At 45.8% G+C, this 22,043-nt stretch overlaps 1 protein-coding gene across 1 annotated transcript in view; it reads right to left on the minus strand.

The window, feature by feature from the left end:
* Positions 1–22,043, minus strand: part of AXL (AXL receptor tyrosine kinase) — a 144,016-nt gene that overhangs the window by 72,336 nt on the left and 49,637 nt on the right. The gene's annotated exons all lie outside the window — the stretch shown is intronic.

Consider the following 22,043-nt stretch of genomic DNA (forward strand, 5'->3'; position numbering starts at 1 on the left):
GAAAAACAAAAACTTCCCCGTCACTACCTACCCTTTATAAAATGTCATGCTCTCTCTGATGCAGCATTCTATCACTAGTAATCAGAAACACTAAATGAATGGCTAAGGGATACGGATGCTACCATATTTATTTCCTTTTAAACAGAACAAGTTGTGTGCCTATCTTGTTGACCTTTTCAGCTGCAGAAGTATCATAATCACACACATTAAGGCCTCGTTCATACTATGCGCGCTGCCGTGCGTATTTTGGCAGCGCCTACAGTGTGCGACACGCAAGAACAGTAGAAGGGCATAGACAGCCCTTCTACCGTTCCCATCATATGCGCTGTGCAGCAGTGTGATGCGCTATCGCGCTGCTGCATGCATTTTCGGGAATCGCAGCACAGATCCCATTCACTGTAATGAATGGGATCTGCAGCGCAGCACATAGTAGCGCAGATGGCATGCGATCATACGCATTGCATTCCAATCGCACAGCCATCTGCGCTGAATGATCTGAACGAGCCCTTAACAAGGATTCAGCCAGTGTTGTCAGACTTTGCTTCAGTTAGTGTTGTCAGTACTTGATCAGCACCCTTCTTCTGGGTTAGTGGCTTGAAGAATTAGAAGCACATTAGGTTATTACAACTTCTCCCTCCCACCCACACACACTCTTAGACCAGTTTTCTTGTTTCTCCCTTTTCATGTGTAGCATCATCCCCCCTACTCCATATACAGCTCCTCTCTTTCATGCACAAGTGTAACATCCATATACAGAAGCCCCTCTCTTTCATGCACAGCTCCCTTAGGCAGCAGCTCCCCTCCTCCATGTGTTGGTTCCTATTTCCAGTCCTGCCGCCCCTTTGGGCATACGCCGCCTAAGGCCTGGGCCTTTGTGACCATTCCGGAAAGCCCGCCCTAAGCACAGGATCAGATGGACTGCCAGGCAACTGACATTTGTTTAAAAGGAAATAAATATAACAGCCTCCCTATCCCTCTCCTTTCAGGGCCACGTTAAACAGATTTGTTACTTGAACCTTGAGTATCTTCAGAGGGCTGGCCTGGTGTATTCATTTCATCCAGGCAACAGTGTTGTGTATTTTGTCCCTAGACTCTCCCTCTGATGTTTACATAGCGCTGGTCTCAGGCATGCTTCCAAGACAGCAATCAGCTTATTTCTGCAGAGACCATCGGAAACAAGACTGGAACTTAAGTGCTCTGACAAACTCAGGCTGGATTGCTTTCAAATTGTCTACTATTAAGTGGCATATGTTTGCGACCCTTACCTGGGTCATAGCAAGACTTAGTGCACTAGGGAGGATTGCTGAGCTGAAAGATTAGCATATTTTGTGTTTGTGGAATTGTGGTAATAAGAACACACTGGCAGCAAAAACATGTATATATAATGAATCTGATACTGTATTAACCCATTGGAAGCTTCAATAGAGTTATCTCGTTTGAGATAAGTGCTCTGCTTTCGACCTCAGTCAGCAGAACACATTGTGCTGTAAATTCTTGGAATGCTTTGATCTCTCTACTAGCAGAAAATATAGAAATGGAAAGCAAAAGTCCTCTGTTATTGTCTCACACTGCCCTCTAGTGACAAGTGGCCATAAATAGACATTACAGAAGTACTAATTAGGAAAATGTAACAAATACAAAATAAAAAAATGTGCTTAAATAAATTGGCCTGCAGCACTTGCAAGCCTCTAAATTAATTGGCTGGTAAAGAACTAATTACAAAAAAAAAAAAAACATTCCTGCTATGGATGCAGCACATGGTTGCAACAGCTCAAAATGTACTTAAAAAAATTGTTCATCAACCGCATATTCTGATATGCCTCTGTTGAGGACTGCAAGCTCCTGCCACCTAGTAGACAAAATTAAGGTTTGGGTTTGCAGGTGATAGAAGGGCTATTATAATCTAGCTTGTTAGTGTGCAGCAATATAGTATTCAGGAGAAACAGAGATTAATCAACCTCTTGCCTATTGGCTCTATTGGCTATTACACACCAAGAATACCAACAAGATGTATTTACAACACAGGATGTAGGAAAACCTCTGCTACTAAATCCACACTGCCACCCTGTGCTTATAGCTAGTAATGCATCTTCCAAAATAGATAAACACATATTAGACTAAAATACACATTCCAACAGCAGAATCACAAAAAAGTAATACACATTTAGTGTTTCCTTGACTGAGATGATCGCAATGCTTCTGACCATTTTGGACAGAAATCAATAGAGTCCCCAGTGTCCTTTTTCAGCAGATCATGTTATTTCACCTGATTACTACTTGAGAAAGGGAATCGCTGCAACTCTGAAATGCTGGATCAATAGATTCTCCATTTACACTAATTTCAGGGGTGTAACTTCAATGGCCTTGGCCGTATCATGGCTGGACCCCCACACACACCTCATTGCCAGATAGAGACCACCATAGTGGCCAACTGTTCTGCCCCCCTCCCCCCCCATGCAGAGTAAAAGCACAGGGAGTGCTGTCGTATTTACCTAGTCCCCGCTCCCTGTGGTCCCTTTTCCTCCGTGCACTGTATGCTGCCCCCCTGAGGCTCCTGATGACATGACAGCCTGATGCAGCATGGACTGGGTAAATATAAAAGTGTTCCCTGGGCTTTCTCTGCACAAAGGGGGGGAGGGGGGGAGTGGGCCCCTATAGCCCCCCCCACACACACATACACCATGGTCACATGGCTATTTTTACGCCACTGCACTAATTACATGTATGGAGTGCTTACTGATTGAATCAGAGCTGTGGAGGGCCCCAGGCTACTTGATCCCTGTTCCAGTCTCCAGATCAGCTTCTGTAGTGGCCATACTTATAAGGGGTGGGCCTGGTGGGGGATCATGATAGCCAAACCTGCTATCTGACCTCTGCCACATGGGCTCTGAGGCTGCTGGGGTCGCTGATGTGGCAAGGAAGAAAGTGTTGTCCCCATGAAAGTATTGCTGGGAACCCCCATGTTATGCCCCTGCACCAGGATCTCCAGGAGGAATGGCATGAAACCAGAGAAAGGCTGAGGCGGGAAGCACAGCTCATGCCAGGTAGGAGAGGAATATTGTCTAATCTCTTCCTGTAGCAGATTTTATTAAAAAATTGCCAGAAGCACCTCTTTAAAAATAAAACAATGACTACATTACTAAGATCATAGAATAGATCATTGTTAACGTGGGTGGATCTTGTGTGTGAAACATCAGCCCCTCCAGGTAAATTACCTTTTGTCTGTATCAATGTGTGGTGGAGACTGGCACCGTGATAAGCACCTCCTCCCAGCACTGTTTCTTTTACGGTAATTATTATTGACTTTGGCAAGCTGCAAGTGTGCAAGATACCCTCAGGGAATTCATTTTGCGTCCAAATCTTTCACCAGGAAAGGAAGGCATGTCTGAATGTTCTATTTCAGATGATCTAATAACTAAAACACTTAGAGGAAAAGTGTGGTACGTCACTGGCTGTATCGGCCCCCACAGTAAGGAATGGCGAAGACCAGACATGCTTAATCTGAGGAGAACGGAAAAAATCTGCAAACTCAAGTAGACCATTTTCTTCTCAGCTATGTTAAAGTCCATTTCTTTCCTCCTCCACATGATTCCTTTTCTCATCTTCTGTCCTCCTCCATTTACTGCCTTTTGGTTGTCAGGTAGATCAGTACACACAAACAGTTCCTGGGTGTACAGAACAAAATGGCTGCTAAGCTCACGCTAACCACATTGCAAGGCCACTAATACATGCTTTACCCTATCAGTGATCAGGAAGGGGTGAAAGTGAGTGCCAGGATATTAGCAAATCTGAACTACGTTTTAACAACTTAAACCTGTGTGTCTGTCATGTCCTGCATATCTATAAGCAACAAGCGATCGCTTCCATAATCTCACAACATGGATAAAGGTGTGCATTTACGAGAACGACTTTTGGGGACGCGCAACATAGTTACATAGTTATTTGGGTTGAAAAAAGACATACGTCCATCAAGTTCAACCAGAGAACAAAGTACAACACCAGCCTGCTCCCTCACATATCCCTGTTGATCCAGAGGAAGACGAAAAACCCTTACAAGGCATGGTCCAATTAGCCCCAAAAGGGAAAAAATTCCTCCTCGACTCCAGATGGCAATCAGATAAAATCCCTGGATCAACATCACTGGGCATTACCTAGTAATTGTAGCCATGGATGTCTTTCAATGCAAGGAAAGCATCCAAGCCCCCTTTAAATGCAGGTATAGAGTTTGCCATAACTACTTCCTGTGGCAATGCCTTCCACATCTTAATCACTCTTACTGTAAAGAACCCTTTACTAAATAAATGGCTAAAACGTTTTTCCTCCATGCGCGGATCATGTCCTCTAGTCATGATAATGAACGATAATGAACATCACAATGGGTCAGATGTTTAAGATCCCCGACAACACCCAACGCTCCTGCGCAAAGTGCCGCAATAGTGTGAACTTGTTTGTGTCCGTCCCATGATGTCATGTGTACCATCCGGCAGATTGATGGATTGGGGAACGCTCACTTATGTCAGGTGGTGTGTATTCAGTTTAAGAGGGCCCATATAGTTTAATCTATGTTTGTTATTTTAAATATTCTGTAGACTCTAAAGCCACATCTGATTTTTGTTAAATGCTGTGTAAACAATGAGAAGTTCCAATTAATTTTGTCAGCCTTAAAGAGAACCCGAGGTGGGTTTGAAGAATATTATCTGCATACAGAGGCTGGATCTGCCTACACAGCCCAGCCTCTGTTGCTATCCCAAACCCCCCTAAGGTCCCCCTGCACTCTGCAATCCCTCATAAATCACAGCCACGCTGCTGACAAACAGCTTGTCAGAGCTGGCTGTGTTTATCTCTATAGTGTCAGTATGCTGCTCTCCCCGCCTCCTGCAGAACTCCAGACCCCGCCTGCATCCCTTCCCTCCCTGCTGATTGGAGGGAAGGGACGGGGGCATGGACAGGAGCTTTGCAGGAGGCGGGGGAGCAGCTGAGACTGACACTACAGATGTAAACACAGCCTCACAGCACGGCTGTGATTTATGAGGGATTGCAGAGTGCAGGGGGACCTTAGTGGGGTTTGGGATAGCAACAGAGGCTGGGCTGTATAGGCAGATCCAGCCTCTGTATGCAGATAACATTCTTTAAACACACCTCGGGTTCTCTTTAAAACAAACCGAGACAATTACCGTATATACTCGAATACAAGTTGACCTTGTGTATAAGTTGACTCCAATATTTCACCCTCTTAAGCTGGATTTTTTTTATTGACTCAATTATAAGTCTACCCAGCAAAGTTAATGGCTGCACTTGGGGCCCAGGAGGGGATAATGACGGCACTGGATACGGTATTGCAGCCATTAACCCCTCATGCCGCTTAAGTGCAGCCAATAACTCCTCCAGACCCCAAAGTGCACAAATTATTTACTACCCTTCCCACAGCCCGGTCTTTCTCCCGCCTTCTCCTTGTTAATTTTTGTGGCCAGGATTTTCAGACCTGTGTTTTCTTGGCAATTCCTTTATCAAGAAAGTGTTACGTACCACTGTTAATTGCTGCAAATGCAAGATGGGAATGTCACTAATAGTACACACATTACTAGTGTGCTCGGTGTTGCTCATGACTCGAGTATGAGTCGACCCCTATACTTGTATAAAGTAAATCAGATCTAAATTCCTATACTCATACTCGAGTATATACGGTATCTAAGATAGAGGATAGATAAAGCCGGGGCACCAATGTAAATATCAACAAGTTTTAATCCAGGAGGTATGGTACATACAGTTACAGCAATAGTAAGGAGTGAAGGGGTGGCCTAACTGCCAATTGTCGGATCCCCCCGCTTCATCAGAGGCAAAGATAGGTCTATCCTAGCGGTTAGGCCAACCCTTTACTCCTTGTTATTGCTGTAACTGTGTGTACTGTACCTCATGGATTCAAAATTCTTGAAGCATTTACACCGGTGCCCCGGCTCTATCTATCTTCTGTCTTGGATTTGAGACTGTATACTTGCTGAGAGCACAGTGTAGCTTCAGATGTCCAGTGTGTATCTCCGGTCAGCCTGCATTGAGTGCCAGCCACATCTGTGTTTCTACTTCTGGTTCAAGAGGCCATTGTCTGTAGTATCTTGGGCTGAGAACAAAGACTTTAGTCCTGCGCCATGCAATGCACGAGAGGACGTTTTACTTTCCTGTCACCTAAGGTCACCTGCTATATTTAGAAAAAGTGTCCTTAACCAGCGCAATAATAATCCAAGGCTGCACACGCATGAGATTATATTTAGCTCAATTAAGCCAGTTTTTATTAAGAAAATAAAGAATCAAAGGATTTATGGCTCTCCTGATGCCTAAAGATAGGTGTATAAAAGGCAATAAGGGTTCACAAAGTTCTGGAGCCTTTTCCAGCAGCTGCTGGTGCTGGGCACTAGGTCATACCGACAAACAAGCAAGTGAAGCCGAAAAATGCTAAATAAAGACTAAGCATGGTGGCGTAGTGATTAGCACTCTTGCCTTGCATTGCTGGACCTCCAGTTCAAATGTCAGCCATGGCACTATCTGCATGGAGTTTGTTTGTTCTCCATGTGCGTGGGTTTCCTCCCGTCTCTCCAGTATTAAGGTTAGGTGTTGGTGGGGGGGGGTAGGTAAGTTTAGGATAGGGAAGGGTTTAAGGCAGGGCCACCTTCAGAAATTTCTGGGCCCCATACTGCACATTTCTGGGCCCCATACTTATAATGCACATTTGCTTGTGCATTATAAGTAGTGTTGGGCGAACAGTGTTCGCCACTGTTCGGGTTCGCCCGGATTTCGGGTTGTTCGAGTTCGATTCGGGCTTCGCCGGACACCTCGTGGTGTTCGGCCATGTGTTCCCCGAACGTTTGGTTCGCGCTGTGATTGGCCGAGCGGGTCACGTGGTTCGGGCACGAACACGCGGCTCGCGCTGCGATTGGCCGAGCGGGTCACGTGGTTCGGGTAAATAAATACCCGAACCACGTCATTTCTCCACCACTTGCGTTTGGGTTTAGCTTTGGGTAGGCAGGCAGGTTAGACTCTCTCTCACCAGCTAGGCTAGCCAGGGCCCCCCAGCCTCCTATACTATATTTGCCACTGCACTGTAGTGCCAGTCAGCTCAGCGTGCATTTACTGCTGGGATCAGTAGTACTTCCGTCCATCACCAGTATATAGCATAGTATATAGCATTGTCTTCTATTGCCACTGTACTGCCGGTCAGCGTGTACTGCTGGGATCAGTAGTACATCGTCCATCACCAGTGTATAATATAGTATATAGCACTGTCTTTTATTGCCACTGTACTGCTGGGATCAGTAGTACTTCCGTCCATCACCAGTGTATAAAATAGTATATAGCATTGTCTTCTATTGCCACTGTACTGCCAGTCAGCTTGTACTGCTGGGATCAGTAGTACTTCCGTCCATCACCAGTGTATCTTCCGTTCATAGTACTTCCGTCCATCACAGTGAACATCTGTGATGGGTTAGTGTTTCCGGTCCCTGTTTATTGAACCTCTCATCTGTATTACATTTATGACTGCATGGCGGCAAAATGCATTGCTATCCGCACGCTTCTTGTCCTAATGCAAGGCCTGGGTTGTTGTGTCTCAAAGCGTGGCCTTCTCCTCCTGCGCCGCCCTCCTCCTGTTCCATCACGTGTGCTGCTGCTGGGTTAGCGTTGCCGGTCCCTGTTTACGGAACCTCTCATCTGTATTACATTTATGACTGCATGGCGGCAAAAGGCATTGCTATCCGCACGCTTCTTGTCCTCATGCAAGGCCTGGGTTGTTGTGTCTCAAAGCGTGGCCTTCTCCTCCTGCGCCTCCTCCTGTTCCATCACGTGTGCTGCTGCTGGGTTAGCGTTTCCGGTCCCTGTTTACTGAACCTCTCATCTGTATTACATTTATGACTGCATGGCGGCAAAAGGCATTGCTATCCGCACGCTTCTTGTCCTCATGCAAGGCCTGGGTTGTTGTGTCTCAAAGCGTGGCCTTCTCCTCCTGCGCCTCCTCCTGTTCCATCACGTGTGCTGCTGCTGGGTTAGCGTTTCCGGTCCCTGTTTATTGAACCTCTCATCTGTATTACATTTATGACTGCAGGCGGCAAAAGGCATTGCTATCCGCACGCTTCTTGTCCTCATGCAAGGCCTGGGTTGTTGTGTCTCAAAGCGTGGCCTTCTCCTCCTGCGCCTCCTCCTGTTCCATCATGTGTGCTGCTGCTGGGTTAGCGTTTACGGTCCCTGTTTACTGAACCTCTCATCTGTATTACATTTATGACTGCATGGCGGCAAAAGGCATTGCTATCCACACGCTTCTTGTCCTCATGCAAGGCCTGGGTTGTTGTGTCTCAAAGCGTGGCCTTCTCCTCCTGCGCCGCCCTCCTCCTGTTCCACCACGTGTGCTGCTGCTGGGTTAGCGTTACCGGTCCCTTTTCCTGGAACCTCTTATCTGTATTACATTTATGACTGCATGGCGACAAAAAGCATGTTACCTGTGCAAAGAAAAATGACATTTTCCGCATTTAAAAGACAGTTTTTCCTTTGAAACTTTACAATCAATTTTCTCAAAAACTATAAGCTCTTTTTCAAATATTTTTTTCCTCTAGTACCCACTCCCAAGGTGCACATACCCTGCAAATTTGGGGTATGTAGCATGTAAGGAAGCTTTACAAAGCACGAAAGTTCGGGTCCCCATTGACTTCCATTATGTTCGGAGTTCGGCGCGAACACCCGAACATCGCGGCCATGTTCGGCGATTGTTCGCGAACCCGAACATCCAGGTGTTCGCCCAACACTAATTATAAGTGTGCATGAGCCCTCAGATCAAAAACAGCAAAGCCATGTGTACTTACTGTATAGAGCACACAAAATGCAAACACACATGCGCTATGCATATGCATACATCACACACAGCCAGCACTCACTCACTGCCTCCCTGTCATGCCCAACTTTGTAATGGCTCATACACGGGGTACGGCTGTCGCCGCAACCACGTGGCACGCGCGTGTTGTGGCGACAGGTCGCCCGTGTGCATGACGCGCTCGCCCCGAACCGTCGCCCGCCGGAGCTGTCGCCAGGCGATTGACATGTTCAATCGCCGGCTACAGCTGTCGCCGCAACTTTGCCGCAACTGTCGCTAGTCCGCGTGTGTATGCGGACTAGCGACAGGAAACACAATGCAAGTGAATGGAGCATCCGGCCGGGGGATGCTCCATTCACAGAAAGCTTCCGCCGCGTCTCTGCCTTTCTAGCGAGACGTGTGGATAGCTGTCACCGCCAGGGAGCTGTCGCTCCACGGTCCCTTGTAGCCATGCAATGGGGGACAATTGTCCCCCATGTGTATGTAGCTTACAGAACTCTGATTATCAGCTTGGCTCAGAGCTGTAAACAAACAGCAAGTAGGAGCAGATCAGGTTACAGCCTTCTCTGCTCTCCTGACCCCATTGACTAAGGCCCGGTTCACATTAGCGCTCGCTATCAGGATTTTCCGGATCGGATCCGGAACACATACTGTACAAACGGAACGTACGTTCCGCATAGCAATGTAATGTCTATGCGGACGTTTACACGCGTCCGTTCCGTACGTACCGGAGCCGGATCGGTTCCGGACTCCGGACTCTTTTCCAACATGCGCTATTTTTTGGGTCCGGATCTCCGACCCACGCATCCTGACAGCACCATCAGGCACACAGAAACCAATGGGGAACGGAAGGCACAGAACACACTGCCTACAAAAACCTGACATTCTACCCCACTTCCTATGCGTATCCAAGCGGCCATTTCGGATGGGGACACATGGGCCAAGCATGTCTGGAGTGGAGCAGCAGTGACAGACGTGCTGGAGCTGTTTTGGCAGAATGTCGGAGGTGGAGGTGAGGCCTACAGCGGAGGAACCTGATTCTACAGGTGCACCTTCTGCTGACCCCAACTTTTTTTTATTTAATTTCGCTATTTTTTGCCCACGGATCCTGATGGCAGCCTGATGCATGCCTGATGCAAATGGACCGGATCCTGATCGGATCCTGATCGGAACCGTACGGTTCCGATCAGGATCAGGTCCTGATCCGATCAGGATCCGATCAGGATCCGGTCCGTTTGCAAGGCAAAATGCAAGTGTGAATGGGGCCTAAGTGAATAATAATGAGAAGGGGAGGGGGGTGTCAGGAGGTCTGGGTGATAGAGATGGGAAGTTCGGATCTTTTCAATGATCCGGATGATTCGAATCGGATCATTGAAAAGATCCGGATCTTTGATCCGAATCTCGGATCATTTTACTACCGAAGCATTCGGGGGTGAAATGAATAGCAGGACAGGTCTTTCACTGCTGTGGACAGGAGAAGGGGAGGGGGGTGGACACACAGAGAAGAGGAGAAGATGGACAGAGGGCAGGGAGTGGACAGAGAAGGGAGGAAGGACGAGCAGAGAGCAGAAATGTTTGCTTGCACACAATACCCACATGCTGCAATCATACAATAGCTTTACATGTATTTCACCTATATGCTCATCTGTGTACTTTGAATGCAAACGTCGCACAGTGAAAAAAGGCATTCCCAGAAGTAAAGTGCAGCTGTTTAGAACGAGTGCAGGAGGATCATATTGCGCTGCAATCACAGTGCCTGCAAAGTTACTGAGCTGTGCTGTGCTGAGCCAAAAGCTTCCAATGTGTTCACTGTGCACGACTACGGAACAGACAGCCTATAATGAGCAGCACGTTATAGCCAGTATGTGTGCTCTACACATATCTGGCAGTGGCACCCATGTCCCCTCTCTCTCATCTACCTGTCTCCCTGCAAGGCTGGCTCCCATCCAACAGAGCGATCCATCTCAGCTCTGCTTCCAGGACCCCGCTGGCCGCTGAGAAGGGGGCGTGTCACTCCTGTTCCCACCCCTTTTGCGATCCGAATCACTCATTTTGATGATTCGGATGATTCGACTCACAAAAATAGATTCGGATCAAAGATCCGAATCGTTCATGATCCGGACAACACTACTGGGTGAGACACAGCAAGCTGTTGCTGCTGTTGAATGACATTCAGAATCTATATTATACCTGCAAGCATCCTCCTCAGAACTTGCAGCTCTGGTAAAGTATTGGATAAGTGCCTCCATGTGCTTCATGGTAGGACCCCCCTGGCTGGGCCACAGGGGCCCCATCCACTTGTACCTCCTGTGATGGTCTATCGATGGCTCTGGGTTAAGGTTAGGCATCAGTAGAGATGGCCCAAACTATTCGCCGGCGAACAGGAACCGGTGAACTTCCGTGGTTCGCGATCGCGGAAAACCACAAACTTTTTCGGAAGTTCGATTCGCCCCCATAGTGCATCATTAGACCGTAGGGACAACTACCTTACAAAGGCACACGATGACAAAGCACAAACTGAAATGGCATTACCACCTGAGGAAAAAGCAGCACACAAAAGCAAAGCCACACACCGCAGTAAAAGATACCAGGCCGCAATTTTTTCTCAAAAAAGGCGATACCTAAACTGTACCGTGATGTTGAAAGGCAAGTGGTGACATCTCTGGCACACAGCGTTGGGTCAAGGGTCCATCTGACCACGGATGCCTGGTCTGCAAAGCACAGTCAGGCCTGCCCGAAGACTAAGTCAGTCCCCACACACAGCATCTCTGCCTGCACGCCGTGTGACTGCCTGCTCTAAGACTAAGTCGGTCCCCATACAGCATCTCTGCCTGCTGGCCGCTTGACTGCCTTCTCTGCCACCACCAACAGGGCCCACCAGGACTCCAGGCGGATTCCTGAATTTTTAAGGCTGCTGCTAGCAGTGGCCGCTATAATAATTTTCCTAGTGTGTGTACATGCCTGCCTAACTTTTCTGGCTGCACCGCAGCTTAAAAACCTCCATGGCCTGCACTCTGGCCATAGTGCACCAGTCCAGCACGGCCGTCACAACACAAACAGCTGTATGCGGTGCGTTACACAGTGAGTTTGGTCTGTCAGTGTGAAGCAGAACTCTAATTACACTACCTTATTGATGTATACACATGCAAGATGTTTTAAAGCACTTTAGGCCTCCAATTTAGCATGCAATGTGATTTCTGCCCTTAAAATGCTGCTTTGCGTCAAATCGAGATTTTTACCAGGGACTTTTGGCGTCTATCCCATTCATTCATGCAAAAACTGAGATGTTAGACCCCTTGAAACATCTTTTCCATCACTTTTGTGGCCAGCATAAATGTTTCTAGTTTTCAAACTTCGCCTCCCAATTGAAGTCTATTGCGGATCGCGAAAGTTTGCAAGTTCGCGAACGTTTGCGGAGGTTCCTGAACCTAAAATCAGAGGTTCAGGCCATCACTAGGCATCAGTAGTGGGAGGGTTCAGCGTGAGAAAAGGGTTATGTTTAGCTATAGTAAAATATCGGTATGCATTACCAATACTATGCTATCGTCATTTTAACTGTAATCGAATATCGGTAAATTTACCAACATTCTACTATTATGTTTTCTAGGCCCCGATTTTCCACTTTTTTTTTTAATATCGGCCTCTGGAAGTGATCGCCACATGCTGGATGGTATAAATCAGGACATTTTATTGTTTGCTATCGGTTAACGCATATTGCCATATTTAACAACCCTCCAGCTGTAGTGGCAGCCATTGGTATGTGTATATTGTATTAGGCATTGTTGTGTTAATTAGCACCATGTGGACAATTTGGGGTTAATGTAACTGTTTTTAGACACTTCACAATAAGCTGCGATGGTCCATGTTTATATTTAGATGGGAGGAAATGATTTTAATAATAGCGATGTGCCCAGAGAGCGTGAGATTGGGAACGAGCATACCACAGAGGAGTGAGGAATGTGGAACAGACAATGAAGGAAGCCGGAACTGCAGAGTGATGGGAGATAAACACCATGGGGAAAAGGAGAAGACACACATTAGATCCAGCACTCTCTCTCTTCCCACCACCTGTACTGGCCAGAGGAGTCCATCACATGGGTTTCTAGGCAACAAGGACATTCAGATGGGCACCAGATTCGCTTTCCTCTGCCAGATGTGGTGCAGAGGGATTAGAGCATCTGGAATTGATCAGACTTTGGTTTACCCCCTCCCCTCCCTAGACTGAGCATTGGAGACAACAACACAGCTGCCTTGTGGTGAGCCCAGCATCATCATGAGCAGTGGAAAACTCCCAGCATCCCCATGCTGTGCTCTTATATAATATCAGTGAGGCTCTGCCTGATATTGGATGGACTGCCTCTGGAGAGCAGGATATTGCATCTGTGGATACTGTGCACTGGATCTATCACATAATCCTATCCTATGTCACTGAGGGAGATGAGATAGCCAGTGAAGTAGTCAGTTCATATACAGTATATCAAACTGCAAATACAGTTTGTTAAACTTATTGAGTTTCTTGTACCCTTCCTTGCTGCTAATAATCTGTTCCCTAGAACCCCCCCCCCCACACACACACACACACACACACACACCTCTCCAATGACACTCTCAAAACCTTAAGGTGGCTACTAATGGTACAATTCCTAGCAATCCCAAAACTTTTGTGGTAGTGTTCTGTGGACTGATGAAACAAAATTAGAACTGTTTGGGCTCATGGATCAACGCTATGTTTGGAGGAGGAAGAACAAGGCCTATGAAGAAAAGAACACCTTGCCTACTGTGAAGCGTGACGGGGGGTCAATCATGCTTTGGGGCTGTTTTGCTTCTGCAGGTACAGGGAAGCTTCAGCGTGTACAAGGTACCATGAATTCTTTTAAGTACCAGGAGATATTGGAAGAAAATGTGATGCAGTCCGTCACAAACCTAAGGCTTGGGAGACGTTGGACCTTTCAACAGGACAATGATCCCAAGCATAACTCCAAGTCCACTAGAGCATGGTTGCAGATTAAAGGCTGGAACATTTTGGAGTGGCCATCGCAGTCACCAGACTTATATCCAATTGAGAACCTCTGGTGGGACTTAAAGAAAGCAGTTGCAGCGCGCAAGCCTAAGAATGTGACTGAACTGGAGGCGTTTGCCCATGAAGAATGGGCTAAGATACCCATAGATCACTGCTAGACACTTGTGTCAAGCTATGCTTCATGTTTAAAAGCGGTTATAACTGGAAAAGGATGTTGTACTAAGAACTAAGAATGAATGTCACTTGGGGGTTGAATAAACTGATAATGATGTGAGCACAGAAAAGACATTTGTGGTTATTTCATTATAAATGTTATGTTATATTTGTCTGACTTACAAGTGCCTCTTTAATTGTAAACAAGATGACTGAAATGATCAAAATCAATGTCAAACTGGCCAAAACACTAAATTTTAGTGGGGGTTGAATAATTTTGAACAAAACTGTAAGTCCTTAGCAACATGGGCCCAAATGCAATTAACTTTTCCAGGGAGATAATTTTTCAACTTCTTTTTTAAATAACTTATTCAACTTATTCAGCATTTCAATTGTACAGGTTCAAAAGTACCAAAAAGTAGCAGAAAATGAACTATTAAAAATTATTTGGAGTATTTCTCGCTTGTTTGTGGTTTAATGCAAACCTGAAACATGTGTGGAATAATAAAAAACAGATACTTACCTAAGGAAGGCCTCTGGGTCCTATTGAGCCTTCCTGTTCCTCTAATAATCCCCTCATTCCAGTGCTGTCTCCCCATTCAAATCTTCCACCACGTGAGGCTTTTGAAGTCTCCGGAAGCCCTACTGCACATGCACACTACAAAACCACCCTATCTTCGAGAGTGTTCGGGCTCTCGAAGACTACTTCTGAAGCCTCCTGCAGCGGAAGAGAGCAGTCTCAGACCCATCGAACGGAGAATGCTAACAGTGGTGACAGCGCTGGAACCAGGCAACTAGGAGAGGAACAGGAAGGCTCCTTAGGTAAGTACTGTATTTTTTTGGACTATAAGACTCACTTTTTTTCCCACTTTTGGGGGAATAGTCCAAATGTAGGGAGTTCCTGACTTGTGAACGCCTGCCAATATGAACCTCCAACCCGCTGCAATGTTGGGGACTGCCTGTACTGTGCCCATGCAGAGGAGGACACAGGGGACAAATGGAGGACACAGGGGGACACAAAGGGGCATAGAGGAGGAGAGAGGTGGACACATGGGGGATAGAGGAGGACATAAGAGTGACACAAAGGGGCATAGAGGAGGACATAGGTGGACACATCTGGGACACAAGGGGGACAGAGGAGGACACAATGCGGTACAAGGGGGCATGAAGTACAAAGAGGGCATAGTCCACAAGATGCCCCTTCAGCATGGATGCACCAGGTTTAGTATATATATATTTTTCCCCTGGTTTTTGTCCTCTAAAGCTAGGTGCCTCTTATGCACGGGAGCGTCTTATAGTCCGAAAAATACAGTATTTATTTTTTTATTCCAGAAACGCTTCAGGTTCACTTTAAGATGAATCTTGAATTGCGTATGGGCCATGATTTGTTCAACACATTCTATAAACCACTGTGGAAAAGTGCTGGATCTATAGGAATACATAATAAAAATGACAATCCCTTTTGGTCAAAGTTGGAAACTTAGCATTGGAGGATCTCAGAATGTTTGACATTAGCTACAGCTCCGATCTTCCAAGCTCAGCTATTCCATGGTTAAGTCTAATTGTAAGCAGTGAATATGTTATGTAAGTGGATTTGTCATTTGTTTGTTGGTTGTTTCCTTCACAACACCCTGCACTAGTAAACAGCTTATGCTTATTGATAAACTCTGAAGTGACTCAGATGTTCGTGTTGTTGGTACATGTTGCTCATCCGCATAAATAGTGAATGCAGTGTGCTCATAGTAAGCAGTGAAAGTCAGGGTACGCCTCTGCGTCTCACCCCCTCTCTGGACAGGCAATGTGGTTTTGGTTTAGTTTTGGGATCCTCTACTCCCTCCCCTTTGCCAGCTCTGCAATATTCCAGCTTCCCAAGCTCTTCTGAGACAGATGTCAGTGGAAATTGTGAACTTCCCCCAGAAAACAGACAAACACATGAAGAGATCTAAGAATAGTGTAAAGTGAAAAAGTCCCTGGAACAGCCATGATATGGGAAGGGGGGGATAAGAGAGAGAGCCACAAAACAGAGTCTCCTGTCCAGCCTGACCATCCTAATTATTAACATCTCTCTGGATGAGATAAGGAAGCCCTTTAAGGTACCTCCATCAGGTTACATCATAGTCAGTCTCGCTGCCTCTGACAGTTATATACTGCCAGTTGATCAGCGCTAAGGAAAGTATGACATCATCACAAAGACATGAAGACATTTAGCAAACCGGGTGCTTATATCATCTAGTGGTTGCCTTTCTGGATTTTCTTGGGACCTTTCAGTAGGGCTCAATCTGGGCACTTAGCAGATAATGTTTCCCGTTCGGTATAATGATACAGGGCTGACATTTCAGCTTTGGGTGATTGCTAGGGAACTTAAAAAACAGATGGTGCGTACAACGTTTATTACTCTCCAGGGCTTTGCTGCAGCATGGAAAGAATATTTGACACCTCTCTCTGACGCATTTCACACCATCAGGTGCTTACTTAAGGATTTTTTCTTAGAGGTTAACTTTATTAAGTGATATCCGTACCTTCAATGCAGACTTCAAACCAACAAACGTTGATTCTGGTGATACCTTTAATGACTAACTTTACATTATTTATTGCAAGCTTTCCAAACGTTAAGTTTCTTCTTCAGGCATTATACAGACCTGAATCAGATCCATACCTTCAAAGAATTCTGTATCAGAATGCTCTAAAGCAGAACTCTGGGTATATACCGAGGTCCCGGCATCGGGAGCATCAAATGCTTTTTCTGCAAGCAGGCAGATCAGCATTTTTCGGCGGCGATCAGCATTTTCACCCCAACAGGCGTGAAGGTTGCTTCTAGGGTCCTCTCAAGTAACGGGAAAAATAGAGATTGAGTGACGATAAACGGCAGGAAACGACAGTACTGGCGATTCCCATTCATTTGGGAGTGCTTTGACAACAAGTGCCGCAGTGCCGCAGCTGGCATTTACTACCTGGCAAGTGTCCGTGTAAACCGAGCTTAAACTGCACCTGAGACAGGGGATATAAAAAATGTATACATACCTGGGGCTTCCTTTAGCCCCCTCCAGGCTGATCACTCCCTTGCCCTCCTCCTGCACTGCCTAGATCCAATTTGGCAGAAAAGTCGAGGATCTGAGGCATCCGGCACATGCGCTGCCTAGCCTTGTGCGCTCCCTCATCGCACTCCTGACACCGGGAATGTTCTGCTCCTGCGCAGAATACTCCCAGCCACAGAAGCGCGACAGGGGAGCGTGAGCTGGCGGACTGACCCCGACTAAAGGACTTTCCGGGGGGAATTGCGGTGGATTCAGGAGGAGAAGGAGGACGGTGAGGGAGCGATCAGCCTTGAGGGGGCTGGAGAAAGCCCCAGGTATATATCATTTTTTTATATGCTCCGTTTTAGGTGCACTTTAAGGACCATTGTGGTCTGAGACATGTGAAATCGCTTGTCCACTTTTTTGATGTTCAATAAAGTCTTTTTTTAGGTAGTATGTGCGGCTCACTTTCCTTCTATTCTAGAACTCTGTGTATAGTTTTAACACTTGCTCTGTGGGGAGATACCTTAGCCAACAGTCTCAGGCCCAATGCAGTTCAGACATGTCGCTAGCCTCTAGGCTAGCAATACATTATATTGCTACGGAGGGGGTATGGCGCCGTTAGTCCAGTGCACAATAGAGAGGTATGGAACAGACGGGTTGAGTAGGAGAATAAATCCCTTGGCCTGCGCTCAGCCAAAACAATTCGCCAGGCAGATCTAACATTGACACATCAAAGGGAACTGCGGGCTGATGAACACACAAGCTAGATTCTCAGCAAAGGCAGCCTAACCTTGGCCAACCACCATCTAAAGTGTGTACAAGGCTTTAAGAGAACATGAAGTGTAATCTGCCTTCTTAAAGCAGAAGGCATTACCGATATTTCAACTTTCAGTGAGCAACTGTGGTTTCCCATGACGCATCACACCTCAATATGCTAATTACCTCATTTTGCCCCTGAAACCAGGCTCACATCCAGAACCTCTGGTGTATAGCAACGCTTAGCAACCACGGCAATGCTTAGAAGCATGTGACTAGTTTGATCAGCTGATAGATTTGTAAGGCTCTGATTTGCTGGTCATGATTATGTGCTAAACCAGGAAGTCATCACAGCAAATCAGAGCCTTACAAATCTATCAGCTGGTCACATGCTTCTCCTTGAGTCCTCCTAAGCATTACTATCCCTAATGGCAAACCTATAGCTTATACATTTTACAGAACCACTCAACCCAACAAAGCAGTCAGTTTCACTTGCCTGGGGTTTTTTACAGCCCCCGTAGTCATTCATAAGGTTCCCTTTAGTCCTGTAATGATTTTTTTTTAGGTATGAAAGAGATCACATATGCCCATTCTTAATTAGCTTGACATGATTTTATGGCCTTCTGTCTAAAAATAAACTTGCAGCCTCATGATATGGAATTTGCTAAATTGTAACCAAAATCTGTTGTTGTGTACATGGAAAGCTGGTTGGAAGGAACACTTCTTCAAGGGCAAACATGGAATGAATGGAATGCCAACTAATCACAGGGTCACAGTTATGCTGAAAGCCTGGTAACATATTGCTGGCATTTATAAGACGGATCAACAGCATAACTTCCTTTTCACTTTGACTTAGGCTTTAACTCTTTAGCAGCCAATTTATTTAGAGCATTGCAAATGCTCCAGAAAACATTATTTTAGCACATGTTTTATTTATTTGGTGCTCGCTAATAATTAGAATTAGTACTGCTGTAATGTGTATTTATGGCCAGATGTAACTAGGGGGCAGTGTGCGACAATAACAAAGGACTTCTGCTTTCAGATTCTATATTTTCTGCTAGTAGAAAGACATCAAATCATTCCAAGAATTTACAGCACAAGTAGTTCTGCCGGCTGAGATCAAAAGCAGTGCACTTATCTTAAATGAGATAATTCCTTTAAAGGTGCTAATGGGTTAAAGTGCACATTGGAATTGACATTTCAGATTCAAGCCACTTGCTTATTTTGAAATTGTGTTACTCCAGATGAAATCATTTTGGACAGTAGCTTGTATAGTAATTTGCAGCTTGGATCCCAGCTGAATGGAGAGTTCTGTTTAATGGAGAGGGGAGGGGGGAATGAACAAGGAGGACTCTGATGGGGAGCTTCAAAGGAAGCTCCCACAGTCCAGTTATACTGCTAGAGTAGAGGCCTGTGACACTAGTGGACACTTGTAGGCTTTTTTGCACCGATACACACAAACCAAGACGATGAGGCACGTTTGTTTTGGCTAAAAGAAATCTAACGAATATACACAAGCAATAGTTTAGTTCAGAAATTAATTGCTAATCAGTTTTAAGGGCCACGTTCTTTTTCCACTAATTTTATCACAACAAATGTAAGCATTCCTCCTACAAAATGAAGTTAAGAATTTGGGGAGGCCCCCAATAGAACTATAATGGTGTGTAAGGTATAGTTACTGTAAGTAATATAAAAAGAGGTGCCTTACCTCCAAAGAAACAAAGAAAAAAAAAAAAGACTCCGGCTTTTAATTTAGCTGTAGGGATAACAGTGGTGCCTGGATGAGTGAATCTGTGAATGCATTTGCTTGAACATCTGCATGCGATTGTGCGAGGGGTTACTGATTTTTACCTCCAAAGAAGACTCACTAGGATGGAAATAAGGAGTCTTTATTATAAAACGGTTATGCTGTAGACAACACGTTTCATGGGTCTCAGCCCGCTTCCTCAGGTCAACACAAACAAATAACCTTGTTTCAGAACCGTGTGGGGCGCAGCTTTTTTTGTTTGTTTGTTTGGGGTTTTTTTTACAACATAAAAAATAAATTCAAGTTAAAAAAAAGTTAAGAACTTTTTCTGTGACAATTAACTGTTACAGGCTGGTGAAAAACAAGCGAACAGGCTGTGAATTACCACTATTTAGGTGCTCATTAACAATCCAATTTCCTGAATAATCCACAGTCCAAATTGAAAGTTGCGATCCATTGGAAATGATAATTTGGGCCCACTAATTCATGGGAATACGATAAGCAATCCGACCAGACTTAAATAATCTTTCCGTAATTCGGATTGACAAAACCATCGATAGAATGTTGTTGATCGGCACCATAAACAATACCAGATCCGGTTGATTGTACAACTGATCGTTTGGGAGATTGCACCATTAATTGTTGCAGTCCCTGAATTACAACTCAGATGTCCTGTTAAAAATCTATCTGAGAAATTGCTTGAGGTGGAATTGAGGCAGCTGCGGCGAGACCACCAATTAGTTTGCCATTGTTTGTGTGAACGGCGTGACGTGTTCCTACAAGGCACCATGGAAAGATGGCAAGCTATCAGACCTTAGCACGCCACTCACGTTTATGGTATGTAGTTATTCAAGGAATGCCTCGTACATTACCGGACAGGAACTCAACTCTCTCTGATTTCTAAAAGCAGTAAATACTTGCCACTGCACTTTCACATTATCTTTTAATATGCCTGGAAAACTCGTGTCATTTTCCAGAAGCAAGGAAAAAAATCAGCAATAAATGCGGGTATAGCTCCTTTCATGACTCGTTTTAAACATGAGAGCAGCCTGGCATACATAACGATCTCTTGACTTCAGTAATATATGAACCACACATCTAGAATAAGCATGCAGCCAGTGTTAAAGAGACTCTTAAACGGAAAAAAACAACAACACCCTCTGGGGGGCACTTACCTAAGGCCTCTTTCACAGGGGGATGTTGCGTTTGATGGGACGTTAAAGTCGCACAAAGTGCCCCTAACGCAGCGCATGTAGGTTATGAAATTAGATGTTATTTTGCACTGCGTTATGTGTCTCTTGGTGCGCTGTTTTCATCATATACTGATGGAACGAAAACGGTGCATGCGTTACATTAAAAAAAAAAAAGAACATTACTGAGCATGTGCAACACACATAACGCAGCAAATGTATTGCTAAACGCACAGCATGCAGCACTCTCTAAATATTGCTACACGTTACACACAACGCAACGTGTGCACTGTGAATGTTGCACAGACTTTGTATTGCTGTGCGTTAGTCTGAGTTATACATTTTTATAACGTGCGACGTTAACGTCCCACTGTGAAAGAGCCCTCAGGAGGGGGAAGCCTCAGGGTCCCAATAAGGCTTCCCCGACCTCATTAGCCTGGAGGAATCCAGCGCTGGCTCCCCCAAAACCGTCAAGCGGCACAATATTTACCTACCGTGATTCTGCACAGGTGCAGTATCAGTTCTTCGTTCGAGCCAGGGAGGAAATAGTCAAGCCCGATTGTGTCCACTCTACTGCGCAGATGCAAGACTTTTGTGCCTGCGCAGAAGAGCGAATAAGATCAGCCTCGGCTATTTCTGGCATAGCCCCAACCAAGAGCCGCTACTGCGCCTGCGCTGGATCATGGTTGGTAAATATTTACCTTGCTGCTGTTTGGGTGATCGCGGTGCTGGATTGCCGGGACACCGGAAAACGGAGGAAGACTCGTTGGGATCCAGAGGCTTCCCCCTTCCAAGTATCCCCCAGAGGTTTTTTTGGGGGTTTTTTTGGTTACAGGTTTCCTTTAAAGTACATCCAAGCGGGGTGGGGTGGGGGAGATTAGAGTTATGGTTCTTACCTGGGCTTCTTCCAGCCTCTAGCAGTCACGTCTCTCACTGTAGTTCTGCTGCCCTCCAGGGTGCCACTGTCCCCTCTGAAAGATACTTGACTACAGCTGTAGGCGGGGGTTACTGCGCATGCAAGGGCACGTCCGCGTGCTTCTCTCGATCGCTCTCATGTTTCCTCTATGTACGCTTTACTTAGGTAACTAATTAGGCAAAGTGTGCTATGCTGCCAACGGTAGCAATGGTAACATTTGCTCTGTGCTGCCTGGGCACAGCAATCTTAATGTGGCCATACATCAGGAGATTTGGCGGGCAATCGACCATCCCATTTGATAATTAAACAATCGGAAGCAAATCGGTGCCGCCAAAAGCACGGTGGTAACTGTGTGCGATGGATGAGCACGATGGAAACCCTGGGCCGCTATGTATT

Source organism: Hyperolius riggenbachi, chromosome 8 (assembly GCF_040937935.1).
Source record: "Hyperolius riggenbachi isolate aHypRig1 chromosome 8, aHypRig1.pri, whole genome shotgun sequence".
NCBI classification, from domain to species: domain Eukaryota; kingdom Metazoa; phylum Chordata; class Amphibia; order Anura; family Hyperoliidae; genus Hyperolius; species Hyperolius riggenbachi.